This window comes from Mobula birostris, chromosome 2, assembly GCF_030028105.1.
Source record: "Mobula birostris isolate sMobBir1 chromosome 2, sMobBir1.hap1, whole genome shotgun sequence".
Taxonomy (NCBI): Eukaryota; Metazoa; Chordata; class Chondrichthyes; order Myliobatiformes; family Myliobatidae; genus Mobula; species Mobula birostris.
Window position 1 is genome coordinate 99,352,947 of NC_092371.1, and position 15,971 is coordinate 99,368,917.

General features: G+C 46.0%; 1 protein-coding gene across 3 annotated transcripts in view; it reads right to left on the reverse strand.

Annotated features, from left to right (window-relative positions):
• The window catches only part of LOC140188970 (sialate:O-sulfotransferase 2-like), a 462,780-nt gene extending 449,157 nt beyond the window's left edge, over positions 1-13,623 (reverse strand). For 2 of the 3 annotated variants that reach the window (XM_072245649.1, XM_072245635.1), the window contains exon 1: positions 13,305-13,623. The gene's annotated coding sequence lies outside the window, so the exon portion shown is untranslated. Of the gene's footprint in view, positions 1-13,096 lie in introns of all 3 variants that reach the window. The other variant, XM_072245642.1, reaches the window with a different exon arrangement.
• Positions 13,624-15,971: the final 2,348 nt, after the last annotated feature.

The following is a 15,971-nucleotide window of genomic DNA, read 5'->3' on the forward strand; positions in this document are numbered from 1 at the left end:
ATGACTCTACGACCAACCTCTCCCATCGCTATCAAACACGCAACTACCACTTCCATCACAGCCTCCACTCTATCACCCACCTTCTGTCTGGTTCCCTGTCTTCCTCCAACCGCTCAAAGTTCAAAAGAAATTACGTATACATCACGAAATTCGACCCCGAGATTCATGTTCAAATTTATTATCAAAGTACGTACATCACGAAATTCTACCCTGAGCTTTATTTTCTTGCAGGCATTCACAGTAGAACAAAGTAATACAAAAGAATGAATGAAAAACTATACACTGAAACTGCAAATACAAAAACTACTTCAATAATACATCAATAAAGCTGAGAATGAGTTGTAGAGTCTTTGAAAGTGAATCCTCGGGTTGTGTTCAGTGTGGAGGGGAGTGAAGATGTCAGGAGTCTGACAGTTGAAGAGTAATAACTGTTCCTGAACCTTAGGACTCAAAACCATACAGTTTATTCCTCTCCCCACCCCACCCCCTCGACCGTCTCTGTCCACCGTCACCGCCAGGCCTGCGAGCCATGACAGTGCTTGCTGATTCATTTTCTGTGCTTGGGACCCAGGAGCACGACTTCAAACCGAGCCAAGAGTAAGTGGATCACGGACAGCCCCCGCAACGAGCGGCATCGCTTATTAAAGATTATTGCAAAGCTAATTTCAAAAGACATAAAGGAATTGGATTATCTACCTTCTGCTGGTCTCACATAAAACCCAAAAGAAGTTAATGCCTGAGTTAAAATAACAGGGATACAAATTTAATATCAGCCTATTGAATTGGGAACCAGAAGATCCAGCGTAAATGCAAACTCTACAATCCAAATCAGATTTTATCTTCACTGTTTGTTATTTTGTTTGTGCGGTGCTGAAGTTGACACGGACACGGACGGCCGATTATGGGCTCTATACATCCTTCCCCATGAATTCACGTTGATGATCATTTATGAGCCTTGCTCGGAGGTCTGGACAGTTCAATCTGCCCCTGGAGGGAGCCCAGACTGCCCAGTGTGACTCTTGTTGAGCCCGGCATTAATTAGCACAGATTTAGCGAGCTCCCTGCCGATGGTCACACGGAAGGTAGCGAGTGAGAAATGGAGGTGTCGGCAGACTGTGGTGGGCTGCCGTGCCCCTACAACAGACAGTCCACGTACTCGAAAAGGGTAACAGTTCTAATGAGAACCTCAAAAATCCACAGCAAGGAAGAAACAAAAACAATTTGCATTTATATGGCACTTTTATTACCATGGAACATATTAAAGCCAATGAGATTATTTTTAAATTGTGTCACAGGGTGATAGAGCACTGCAGCACAGAAATGCAAACACGAGGAAATCTGCAGATGCTGGAATTTCTAGCAACACACATAAAAGTTACTGGTGAACGCAGCAGGCCAGGCAGCATCTCTAGGAAGAGGTATAGTCGATGTTTCCGGCCGAGACCCTTCGTCAGGACTAACTGAAAGAAGAGCTAGTCAGAGATTTGAAAGTAGGAGGGGGAGGGGGAGATCCAAAATGATAGGAGAAGACAGGAGGGGGAGGGATGGAGCCAAGAGCTGGACAGGTGATTGGCAAAAGGGGATACGAGAGGATCATGGGACAGGAGGCCCAGGGAGAAAGAAAAGGGGGAGGGGGGAAAGCCCAGAGGATGGGCAAGGGGTATAGTCAGAGGGACAGAGGGAGAAAAAGAAGAGAGAGAGAAAAAGAATGTGTGTATATAAATAAATAATGGATGGGGTACGAGGTGGAGGTGGGGCATTAGCAGAAGTACATTCTGTTTGCCAGAAAAAGCAGTATCTCCCAGTGGCCATACATTTTAATTCCACGTCCCATTCCCATTCTGACATGTCTATCCACGGCCTCCTCTACTGTCAAGATGAAGCCACACTCAGGTTGGAGGAACAACACCTTATATTCCGTCTGGGTAGCCTCCAACCTGATGGCATGAACACTGACTTCTCAAACTTCCGCTCAAGAATCAAGACGTTTATTGCCAGCCCACAGCACGGTGCAGATACAGAAACAGGGAAAAAGCTGCTTGCAGCAGTATCACAGGCACACAAGTACAGACAACACTCAGAACAGTTCAGGAAAGTGCTGAGGGATTTCCGAACGTTCACAGGGGTACCCACTTATTCACTCATCTACGCAAAACTGAAAGAGATTCCAACCAGAAACCTTCCACTCGGACAAGAGCTTCACCACCTGTCAACATTGTGCCTACATTTCTAGTGACAACATTAGATTATAAGATTAGCTTTATTTGTCACATGTACTGTGCAATGAAACAGAGTGAAATGTGTTGTTTGTTTAAATAACCAAAACTGTCCGACTATGTGCTGGGGACAGCCTGTAAGAATTTCTGTGCCTCTTGCACCAATATAGTATGCCCACAACTTACTAACCCTAAGCAGGATGGCACCCAGAGAAAACCCACGTAGTTACAGGGAGAAGATAGAAACTCCTTACAGACCACGGCAGGAAATGAACCCCAGTCACTGTCACTGTAAAGCAATATGCTATCTGCTATGCTACTGTGTCGACTAGTTTGCTGGAATTGGCGTGGGAATAGGCAGGACACAAGATTTTGGAATGGGAATGTTAAATTGAAAATAAGAAATTGGTCTGAAGGTCGTCTTCTCATACTTGAGAGTCTGCACAGCACAAGCAAAACTGTACAATTTACAACTTCCTGCTTCCCTGATTGGGTAAGACAGGGAAAATCTGCAAGGCTGACGTGCCCAAGACACAGTGATTCTGGAAGGGGCGATTAACCTCATCTCAATAGACTGCCTCACTTTGCAAGATTACATGCTGCTCTCTAAATAGTATTGTCAATATGCATGTCAAGTGCATGCATCATCAAATAAATTCTCTACTTCCTTTTCAATAAATCAATGTCATCAACTATCTTTGTTAGCTCGATAGCATGATTAATAGAAAACCTTGGAAAGGAACTTTGAATGTGCAGTATAAATATATGGTTTTTAAAGTGATCCAAAGCACCATTACCATTATTACGTTGATTGGATATTGTTGTAACTGACACCAAAGACCTTGACACCAGTGAGACACCAATACAGAGAAGACACTCAGGATGTATCAAGCAACACACATCAAAGTTGCTGGTGAACGCAGCAGGCCAGGCAGCATCTGTAGGAAGAGGTGCAGTCAACGTTTCAGGCCGAGACCCTTCGTCAGGATGTATCAAGATTGTTTAATGTTATTTCCTGTACACGAGTGTGGGGATAACAGAATAATTGTTACTCCAGATCAGATGCAGCACAAAAAAGACAAATGAAAGATAAAAAAAAATAGCAACAAAACACACAGAATATAAATACATAGGGTAGCTTATATCAGAGATTGATTGTATGTCCTTAAAACGATGCAAGGCTGTGCAGAAGGTGACTGACAGGAAATAAGTGGTGGTGGGTTAGTGGGCGGAGGTGTTGATCAGTCTTACTGGTTGGGGAAAGTAACTGTTTTTGAGTCTGGTGGTCCCGGCTTAGATGCTATATAGCCTCCTCCCTGATGGGAGTGGGACAGCAGTCCATGAGCAGGGTGGGTGGATGTTACTGGTCCTTTTCTGGCAACTTTCTGGGTGCATGTCTTTGGTGGTGGGTAGGCTGGGTCAGACACACGTTGGTCAGTTTTGACTACCATTGTAGAGTCTTCCTGTCTGCGGTTTCTGTACCATACAGTGATGCAACCTGTTAGGATGCTCTCTATTGCACATCTTTAGAATGATGTGGGTATGAATGTGCAAAGTCCAGCTATATTCAGCCTCCTCAGAAAATAGAAGTGTTGGTGAGCTTTCTTGACGAGGTAAGATGTGTTCTGGGACCATGAGAGGTTGTGCGCGAGTGTCAAACACTTTGCAATAAATGAAGTCTTTAAACTCATGTGTCAACTAAGGATAGATGCATGTCCAACATGTATTAGAGGCTTTTAGGAGATGTTTGGATGGGTACATGGATGTAAGGAAGATGGAGGGATATGGACATGGTGTAGGTAGGAGGGATTAGTGTTTGGGTGCTTTTGATTTGCTTTTTAGCTGGTTCAGCACAACGTTGTGGGCCAAATGGCCTGTTCCTGTACTGTACTTTTCTATGTTTTATTCCGCTCTATACTTTACTCCAAATTCCTTAAAATTATTCCCCCTCATATTGCCATTTCCTTCCCGGGAAAAAATCTCTGCCTGTCCACTCGATCTATGCCTCTTATCACCTTTATCAAGTTATCTCCCATCTTCCTTCACTCCAAAGAGAAGAGCCCAATCTATCTTGGACAACTTTGTCATATCCAGCTTTTCCTTCAAATCCTTGTTAACAGCAAGCTCCCACACACAGGGTTTCAACAACGGATTGTTGGTATTATTTTGAGGGGTAGATATGAACAAAAACACCTCCCTTATTCTTTATCTGAACAGTGCCAGGGATTCTCATTTGTGCTGCTGGTTCTACAGGGGGGATGTTGGTCTAATGTCAGATGCAAAATATAGTCCAGCACTCCCTCGATCTGGGTTTCATTATAAAGGAATGCAGCACACAAGCCCCCTGAGTCCACACTGACCAGCAACACCCAATCCTACATTCCCCCCCCCCATTTCTATTCTCAACTCTTCCATCAACATTCACCTCACACTGAATGTCAACCTCTCAATCAGCAGGCCAAGGCACTCAGGGACTTGTGCGAATACTTTGTGACAGTACGTGCTGGATCATAACTATATGTGCTGTGTGTGACTATATGTACGCTGTTTTGTACCTTGGTCCCAGAGGCATGATGCATCCTTTAGCTATATACATGCGTGGTTGAATGGCAATGAACTTGGACTTAAACTATCCCAGAGTCCATCAGTTACCTACACACAACAGGCAATTTACAATGGCCAATTAACCTACTGACTTGCTTGCCTTAGTGATCCCCAGCATTGAGGACACCTCCAAAAGGCGATGCCTCAAAAAGGCAACATCAAGTCATTAAGGACCCCCATCACCCAGGACCTGCCCTCACTCATTGCTACCTTCAAGGAGGAGGTACAGGAGCCTGAAGACACACACTCAATGATTCAGGAACAGCTTCTTCTCCTCTGCCATCAGGTTTCTGAATGGACAATGAACCTACGAACACGATCTCACTATCCATTCCCTCCCCCCCATTCTTTCTGCACTACCTATTTAAATATTGTACAATACTGTCTCAGGTGTGTGTACGTACATATATACAGCTACAGTACTTATCAATGTGGAGAAGAGAGCAAGTTTTATCTTTACAAAACCCGTAATACGTTTTATTGAACTACAAAATCTGAATACAAAACGCGCCAAACATCCTTACGTAACAATCTCAGCACATCAGAGCGGCCTTCCTCAGCCAGCAACTCCATCCCCCGGAAAGAAATCCCAACTTAATGTCGACGGTTGTGAATTACGTACATTTCTCCCAACTGTGTTACCTTACACGGGTCCCCACAGAATTGACTAAAACATTGTGTGCATGTCTGGAACCCAGCTCAGGTCCTGTGTGCCATGGGAGGAGGGACAGCAGGTGCCTCTGGTTCTTCCAGAGGTGTGTTGACACATCTCATGGTCATGTTATAACGCCAGTGGCATGGCAGCAGAATACTCTGAATCTTGATGGGCTGATTTAAGGTCATCTACCAAAATATGTTCAGGTTTGCTCCTCTTATCTATGATAAAAGTCTTTTCTCCCTGTTCCAACATGTGGAATGGGTCGTCGTAAGGGGGCCTAAGGGGACGTTGGTGTGCTTCATGGCGGATGAAAACAAATGAGGTGAAACGTAGGTTAACAGGAACCCAAGAGTGATGTACACCTTGACGGGAGGTAGGAATAAATGCAAAGGAGTTGAGTTTACAGAGGAGGGTGCAACTCCATTGAGAGGCCAACCAGGCAGTCAGGGCATCAGGAATGAAATCACCTGGCACTCATAACGACTGCCCATATACCAACTCAGCCGCGGACGACTACAGATCCTCTTTTGGAGATTTTCTGAGCCCCAGCCAGACCCAGGTGAGATGATCATGCCAACACTCGTCTGTCAGGGAAGCCCTCGGGGCAGCCTTTAGGGAGCAGTGAAACCACTTACAAGGCCATTGAACTGCAGCTGATATGCCGCGTTGTGATGTAGCCTTACACCAAGGTTCTAGGCCATCGCAGCCCGGAGGTCTGAAATAAATTGGGAACCGCAGTCAGAGGAAACATCAGGTGGGGTGCCAAATGGAGCACCCCAGGTGCTGGTGAACGCTCGAGCCACGTCCGCAGCCATTGTCAGTGGTGAAAGGATGACCTCCGGCCACCTGGTGGTATAGTCCACCATAGTAAGAAGGTGCGTGAAGCCACAGGAAGGAGGAAGAGGACCAACAAGGTCCACGTTGACATGGTCAAACGTTCGCTCAGAGATCTCCAAAGGTGCCAACGGCGCCTGGACGTGACAGCTAATTTTTGCCCGCTGGTACTCTATACAAGCTACAGTCCAATCAGGCACGTCCTTCCTGAGGCCATGCCAAACAAACTTTAGTGCAGTTGGGTTGTTTAGCCAGGACGAGGTCCCACATGCAAGGTCAATCTCTAAAGCAGAGTGTCATCCGTTGTGTCCCATGGGTCCCAGTCCGGCTGCCGTTGGCGGCCTCCAGTGAGGTTTTGTCACTCTTTGCCTTCTCGACAATTGGCGACACTGGCAGCACACTCACTTGAGCACCCGTTGTCACACAGGAAGAGTCGCCTTGAAAGGGTGTCCGTAATGAACCGTGGGATAACCCTGGAAGCTGAAACCCTTACATAGAGACGTCATCACATCAGACCTGCCTCTTAAAGTGAAACTCCACCTCAATGTTAGTGGTTGTGAATTATGTACATTTCTCCCAGTTACGTTACCCTACAGTTTATTGATCATTGCGGAACGTCTCTCTGGAGCTTCCCACTCACTCTCTTCTTCCCATCCCTTTTCCCAACCATGATTCCCCTCTCTCCGACCCTTTCCCACTCTCAGTCTGCAACACAGACCCACATCAGAATCAGGATATCATCACTCACACGTCTTGAAATCTGTTTTCTTTGCGGCAAAGTGCAATATAGAAAATTACTACAGTACTATGCAAAAGTCTATTTACAATATCTGTGCCTAAGACTTGCATATTTATATATATTTTCATTGCATAGTTTTTTATGTATTGCACTGTACTGCTACTGCAAAACAACAAATTTCACAACATATTTCAGTGATATTTAACCTGATTTAACCTGAAGGAACTGAAACATCTGAAAGAAACCCTTGTGGTTTCAGGGAGAACATGCAGACTCCAGACAGACAAAACCCAAGCTCAGGGCTAAACCCCGACTGACGGCATCTCTGCATGTTGTGTCACTCCCGATGTTTGAAGAATCTGTCTAGACTGTTGGATTTCCTCTACGGTCAATGGATTAGTTCTTGATCACAGACCCATCCCACTCCGAGTGCCACCTATTGAGTGGCCAGCTGATATCTTCAGAATGGACTCAGAGACAAACACCCTCCATTCCTGTAACCATTCACAATGTGGATCAGAGACAAACACCCTCCATTCCTGTAACTATTCACAGAGTGGATCAGAGACAAACACCCTCCATTCCTGTAACCACTCACAGTGTGGATCAAAGACAAACACCCTCCATTCCTGTAACCATTCACAGTGTGGATCAGAGACAAACAACCTCCATTCCTGTAACCACTCATCGTGTGGATCAGAGACAAACACCCTCCATCCCTGTAACCATTCACCGTGTGGATCAGAGACAAACACCCTCCATTCCTGTAACCATTCACAGTGTGGATCAGAGACAAACACCCTCCATTCCTGTAACCACTCACCGTGTGGATCAGAGACAAACACCCTCCATTCCTGTAACCATTCACAGTGTGGATCAGAGACAAACACCCTCCATTCCTGTAACCATTCACAGTGTGGATCAGAGACAAACACCCTCCATTCCTGTAATCACTCACAGTGTGGTTCAGAGACAAACACCCTCCATTCCTGTAACCATTCACCATGTGGATCAAAGACAAACACCCTCCATTCCTGTAACCACTCACCGTGTGGGTTCAGAGACAAACACCCTCCATTCCTGTAACCATTCACAGTGTGGATCAGAGACAAACACCCTCCATTCCTGTAATCATTCACAGTGTGGTTCAGAGACAAACACCCTCCATTCCTGTAACGACTCACTGTGTGGGTCAGAGACAAACACCCTCCATTCCCGTAACTATTCACAGTGTGGGTTCAGAGATAAACACCCTCCATTCCTGTAACCATTCACAGTGTGGTTCAGAGACAAACACCCTCCATTCCTGCAACTATTCAGCTTGACAGCATCACATTTGCTCAGACCTATCTGTTCTGAAGCTGAAGATTATTGTCCTGTTCCACTCAGGTAATTATTATCAAAGAGGAAGTAACTACCTTGCAACAGTTGTAACCACTTGTTAACTCTTGATGAAAGGTTAACTCTTGATTTCACAATTTACCTGCTGGCATTGCACTTTCTCTGTAACTGTAACACAATATTCTGCATTATTTTCTCTTCCCTACCTGAATGTAGGGCATGATCTGCCTGGAAGGCTTGCAAACAGAAGTTTCCTCTCCTTCCACCTATTGTATCTTGGTACACATGGCAACAATAAAACAACAGTTTAGACTTTGAGTTAATATTAAAAGATTTAGGATTTTAAAATTGTATTGAAACATTTAAAAAAGTTTGTGTTCTCCACCTCCTTTAAACAACTTTTTCAATCGAGGGGAAAATGTTGCTTGATAAACAATTAAAGAGGATCCATGCAAGCAAAGAGTCTTTATTATTTTTTAAAAAGATATACTGCACAGTAATAGAAACTTCCAACCCAACGATCCTATGCAGCCCAATTACTCCCATGTGACCAATTAACCTGCTGACCCATACGTCTTTGGAATGTGGAAGGAAACTGGAGCACCCAAAGGAAAGTCAGGGAGAATGTGCAAACTTTTTAGACTGGTAGGAATTAAACCCAGTTGCTGGTGCTGTCATAGTCATAGTCATAGTCATACTTTATTGATCCAGGGGGAAATTGGTTTACGTTACAGTTGCACCATAAATAATAAATAGTAATAGAACCATAAGTAGTTAAATAGTAATATGTAAATTATGCCAGTAAATTATGAAATAAGTCCAGGACCAGCCTATCGGCTCAGGGCGTCTGACCCTCCAAGGGAGGAGTTGTAAAGTTTGATGGCCACAGGCAGGAATGACTTCCTATGACGTTGCATCTCGGTGGAATGAGTCTCTGGCTGAATGTACTCCTGTGCCCACCCAGTACATTATGTAGTGGATGGGAGACATTGACCAAGATGGTATGCAACTTCTCCAGTTATGGTGTGATAGATACAGAAGTGTGATAGCTTTACTCTAACTGTTACACTACCATGGCACCTCTAAAAAATGAACAAGTCTTCCCATTCTGCATTTGGAATGTGTCAGAATGTGTCACATGCTGGATGCCAGTGATTGTGTGATGAACCCTGCGGTAGCACACAGTGGTCAGTGATGCTCCTCCCAGTGTTGAAAGGCTTAGCTAGAGTCAATGTAGAGAGGATGTTTCCTGCAGTGGGGGAGTTTAGGGCCAGAGGACACAGCCTCAGAATAAAAGGATGTCCCTTTAGGAGAGAGACGAGGAGGAATTTCTTTATCTAGATAGTGGTGAATCTGTGGAATGTATTGCCAGAGACAGCTGTGGAGGCCAAGTCATAGGGTATATTTAAAGTGGAAGTTGATAGGTTATTGGTTAGTAAGGGCATCAAAGGTTACAGGGAGAAGACAGGAGAATAGGGTTGAGAGGGATAATAAATCAGCCACGACAGAACAGACCCAATGAGCCAAATGGTCTAATTCTGTTCCCATGTCTTATGGTTTTATGTTTGCTCAGAAACAGCCAAGCTTGGATGATTCATACCAAAATGCAATATATCATTGCTGCCTGGACTCGGGTTGTCAGTGCGAAGTCATTATATTATTTATAAAAGGAGGTGATGAGGTCTTGGCCTCTTTTCCAACATTGCAAACTCCAGGGCCAATGAGCAAAGTATCTCTTCCCTCACCCAGGGTTTTGCAGGCTTGTGAAGCTGGAATCTGGTGAGGGAAGAGTCCCCCTGGAGGAGGGGTGGAACCCAGGGCAAAGCTGACAGCCACAGTGAGGCAATCGTACACACAAGAGATTCTGCAGATGCTGGAAATCCAGAGCAACATCCTTAAAATGCTGGAGGAACTCAGCAGGTCAGGCAGCACCGATGGAGGGGAATAGGCAGTCAATGTTTCAGGCCAAGACTCTTCATCAGGACTGGAAGGAAGGGGGCAAAAGTCAGAATAAAAAGATGGGGGAGGGGAAGGAGTAGAAACTGGCAGGGGATGGGTGAAGCCAGGTGAGGGGTGGGTGGGTGAAGGATGGGGGTTGAAGTAAGAAGTTGAGAGGGGATGGGTAGAAGAGGTAAAGGGTGAAGAAGGAAAACTCTGATAGCAGTGGAGAGTAGATCATGGGAGAAAGAAGAGGGAGTTGCACCAGTGGGGTAATCAGTTGTGGTTTCTAAATAATTCCTGGTGGATCTGCATCTTGTCAGACTGAACACAGTGAGGGAACAGTGGGGATCTTGAGATCCAGCGTGGTAAGCTCAAGGGCAAGATGATGTTACTGGGACTGGAGGATTGAGTAATGAGGCTGGGTCCCCCCCCCCCGCGATGTTCTGGAAGCTTCTAAAGTCATGAGAGGCACAGATAAGATGAAAAGTTGTGGTCTTTTTCACCAGGGTAAGGGAGTGGAGTGTAAAACTGGAGCGGGTAGCATTAAGGTACGAGGCGAATGATTGCCAGGACCCGAGGGGTAACGCTTTAAGCACAGTGGCGGGTATATGGAACAAGCTGCAGAGTCAAGTACAACTAGAATAGTTAAGTTTAGAGATGATGAGTCGAATGCAGGCAGTGGGACGAGCTCAGATGGATACCTTGGTCACCAAGGACACGAAGGGCCGAAGGGCCTATTTCCGTGCTTTATGACGCCAAATCCTGACCCCAACGCATTGTAAAAGGGAATTCAATTCTAATTTATAAATAAAGAGCCTGTTGAAGTGACGGAGATCATTGGAAAAACAAAAGCCCTGTTGGGAAGCGAATGTACTGGTCTACTCTGGGTGACCAACACCGTCTGCTCTAGACAGACTGCCTCAACAGCATCTTCTCGGGACCACGCGGAATCGCGGGAGTTCAGCCATTGACCTTGAACTCTAAACAAAGCAAAACCTCCACTCCGACCAAAGGGGTCTGAATAGAGCAGAATTGTTTTTAACTGTCCACAGGTGGTATGCCGTCCTTTGCTGAAACTGTTCTAGCATTAAGTTTCATGTTGTAAACGGAAGGGGCAGCGGACGCACTTTCAATCCAACTTTCACAGAGGGAACAGGAATAACTAAAAGAAAACACGTACAGTATTTGCAGGGCGGCAGGGGAAGAGTTAAGGACGTGGGCTGAAGTGGATTGCTCTGGGGACGGCTGCGAGACTGCGGCGTTCGGCACGATTGCCTTCAAACCCTGCGAGTTTCGGTCCCGCTCCAGAAACTGAAATGCATTCAGGCTGACCTTCTGGAGGGGGAGAGCAACGCCGTCGAAGAATCTGCCTCCGGAGGGAGGGGTGGTAAATCGAGTCCTTAAACTCTCTCTAAAATGGTCAGCAAACATCCCGCGGTACTAATTCCTCCATCGGTGTTGTGTCACTTCTGAACGAAAGGCAGGGAAGCATTTCTCAAGTCCAGCTCGCTCTCTCTGAAACCTCCTCATCACAGCTCTGTTGTATTGGGGAACTGCATTCTCCGGACCAGAGTGAACTCCGCCGTCAACCGCTGTAAACGATACACTGCCCTCAATGAGATGATCAAACCCGCGTCCCAGCCGGGAATTGCAATATTTAGCTATTTCAATGACAGATCGTAGCTAATAATTACGCCCCTCCTGATTACAAGTTTTGTTAATTGCGCTGTAGGAAATAACAACCGTTTAATTACCAGTCCCCAGTAGCACGTCTACAAAAGAAACTGCGGGGAGATTCCGATCAAAGGCACGCAGTCTCCAGTTCGCCATAAAATTAAACGTGCCCTCGGTTTAAAATGTTGCATTTCATGGGCTATTAGGAGAGAGTGCAGTCTCGCCTTGAGCGTTATTTGCGAGAAAAAGCGACGCCATTCATTATTACAAGCAGCTCCTTTCGCAAAGTACAAGGTGCAGCGGTGATTCTAATCTCTCTGTAGCATTGAGAAAAAAATCCCCGACACAGCACAGAGCTGTACTAGTGTGTGTGTGTGTGTGTGTGTGTGTGCGCCACTTTATAATCACTGAATGTATAAAAGTCAGAGTATGAAGTGTTTGTCAATGCAGATGTCAAAAAGTGTCAGCGAGGAACAGTCTGATTTCTCATTTGTTTCAAGTCGGACTCTACGGCCCTCTGTAATGACAGGTTAATTGACAGACAGCCTATTTTACGCGCTGTTCCATCCCAGCGTATTGTTTAATTATAACAAAGCTCCCACGCCTTAAACCAGAGATGTTTATTCACAATTAGTTGGAAAAGTTAAACGCGTTCCTCGCGTGTTTGGCCAAGACGGAAGGTTTGCTGCATCTGAACTCGTGTTGCAAAAAAAAAACAACACACCCACGCTTTATGATTCCCCCGCCCCCATCATACATTGCTCCCTCTCCAAGACTCGGACTACCTGCATTTCTCCTCCACAGGCGCATTCAGCCCCTCGTCCCCCAACCACCCATGCCTTTTCTCCCCCCTCGACCTCCCACCCTAACCCCTCGGCCGGGGACTGAGCCACGCCGTCCATTCTAACGGCAGCACCCATTCAATATATCCCGCGGGAGCAACCAAGAAACAGGCGGAGTTTCCATCCGAAAGGACGCTGCTGTAAATAAAGAGCAAACCTTTCAATTTCCCCCGAAAGAACAAAGTTAAAAGTAGCGCATAGTTGGAGAGAACTGTGAAGGAACAGCCCGCCTCCAATAAGTACTCACAAATTTCAGGCTGCCTACGTTGGACTGAATACCGGCGGGAAGGGGGACATTAACCTGGGAGACAATCGAAATGAGAGTGGGTTTCACGATGCGGAATGTCGCTTCCCCCGGCGAAATGAAGTTGCCCATCAGCTCACAGGGGGACGGCTGCCCCTCTCCACCTGACGCGGATCCGGGCTCAGCCGGACCCCGAGTTCGCCTCTCCTACCTGCTCGGTGGTACATCGGCAGGAATCCCGGCGGCGTCACCGCAGCCTCGGGGTGAGATCGGCTCTCTTCTCCCGCAGTATTCTCCGCTCTTCCCTACCGAAGAGGAGTGGAAGCCAAGCACATAACTCCACGTACAATCACACCAACTCGGGCAGCAAGAACTCCGCGCTCCCAACCTCAAAGGGCTTCGGGTCTTAATTCTAATGAAGAGGCGCGGCAGTAAGGCTAATTTTGATATTTAAGGTGGCAAGTATGGCAGATGAACTATACATTAATATTTTTCTCTCTCCATCCTCGCTCCTGCCCCTCTCTTCTCCTCCTGTTATCTGGAATCTGAATTTAAACGCAACCCCCTCTCCGCTCTCAGCCAGCACGCAGGCGTTGTAGGCACAGCCACACCGCTTAAAGCAGATCACCTCTCATCTGCTCATCCGTCTCCCCTTCGCCATCACCAAAAGAAATGTTTAATTCCCCGTCCTTACTTCACCTCCCAATAATCCCCTATATCGTGTGTATCTCTAATATCGGTGTCGGAATTGTTGAGGAAAGAGAGGAACACGCGGTAACACAGACAGAAAGCTGGAGGAACTCAGCAGGCCAGGCAGCATCCACGGAAAAGAGTACAATCGACGTTTCTGCCCGAGACCCTTCAATCAGTTCTGCTGAAGGGTGTCGGCCTGAAATGTCGACTGTACTCCTTTCCGTGAATGCTGCCTGGCCTGCCGAGTTCCTCCACCATTTTGCGTGTGTTGCTCGGATTTCCAGCATCTGCAGATTTTCTTCTGTTTGTAACACAGACAATTGTTGGTCAAACGGCAGTCTATGGAGAGGAATACACAGTCGACGTTTCGGGCTTTCGTCAGAACTGGAAAGTAAGGGCGAAGAACCCAGGATACGGAGAACTTCTCTCCATAGATGCTGCCTGACCTGCCGATTTGCTGCAGCATTTTGTATGTGTGTTACTCTGGATTTCCAGCACCTGCAGAACCTCTTGTATTTCACGGAGGTGTTTTCCCCTCTCAGGGGCAGAACCCGGAAGAGCTTTGAAATGGGGACCAGGCTGAGGTGTGAGTGGCCGCATTGAACCAAGATCAATCAGGTAGCGATGCTTCACACAATGATTAGGCAATTCTCTCTCAGAGAAACGGGAATGGGATCCGATAGAGAATCGATGAGAAACAGTTCAGTTCCACAAGAGCACGGGGTGAGGGGCTGTCTGCTACTAATCGACACCTGAACTCACTGGACAGACTCATCGCCTCATCTCACGGCCTGCACCCGTTCCCAGGGCAATTTATGGACATGAGGTTCAACGGAACGGGTGGGGCTTTCATCCAAATTCAGCCATAAAGAATTTAGTAAATATATATAGGAGACCAGTTTGAAGATTGTTTACCGTAATTTCCAGTACACAAATGTAAAGGAGAACACAAAAATTGTTACTCGGGATCCGATGCAGCACATACAAACAAAATAAGATCAACACCACGATAATGATAAAAACACACAATAAATATAAGTATGTAAAATAGCTTATGTACATAGATTGATTTTACGTCCAGAAAGTGGCATAACGTGACAGTGTGTGTACATAAGGTGACTGACAGGAAATGATAAAGTAGTGGTGGTGGGTTAGTGGGTGGAGGTGTTGATCAGCCTTACTGTTTGGGGAAAGTAACTGATTTTGAGTCTGATGGTCCTGGTGTGGATGCTACGTAGCCTCCTTTCCTGATGGGAGTGGGACCTGCAGTCCGTGAGCTGGGTGGGTGGGATCCTTTATGATATTACTGGCCCTTTTCTGGCACCTTTCTTTATATATGTTCTTGATGGCAGGCAGGCTGTTGTCAGTGATGTGCTGGGAAGTTTTGACTACCCATTGTAGACCCGTCCTGTCCAGTGCAGTTTCCTGTGCCATGCAGTGATGCAATTTGTTTGGATATTCTCTACAGTGCATCTAGAATGATGTGAGTATAGATGTGCAAAGACCAGCATGCTTCAGCCTCCTCAGAAAGTGCAGGTGTTGGTGAGCTGTCCTGATTGTGCTGAATGTGTTCTGGGACCATGAGATGATGCAAACTACCAGCAGTCTGAAACTGCTCTCAGTCTCCGCTGCTGTGCTGCTGGTGTAAAGAAGGGTGTGAGTTTCGTGAGTTCTCCTTAAGTCCATCATCCAAGTTCAGCAATAAATAATTTGGTAAATATGTGTAGAAGAGTTTCAAGGTTAAACATAAAAGCAGTAGAATGGAACTAATTGCAGAAAAAAAACCTGCAGATTTTATTATATAAATCTGAAAATAAAATAAAACCAGAAAATGTCGGAAACACACAGCAGTTCAGGCAGCAGCTGAGGAGAGAGAAACAAAGCGCTAGTGTTTCATCTCAACAATGTACATGCAGACCAATTGGTGCATTGTTGCAAAGACTGATCACAATGGGCTGTATGGTTTCTCTTCACAATTATTAATTTCATTTCACGTCTAAGAGTACACTTGGACTTGATTATTAACAAATACTCTGCTGGAAGAACTCAATAAGTTGACCAGCATTTGTGGGGAAAATAGCTGTTGAAGCTTTGGGTCAAAACCATCTTCTCATTACCACCATCAGAGAGGAGGTACAGCAGCCTGAGAATACACACTCAATGGTTTAGGAATAGTTTCTTTGCC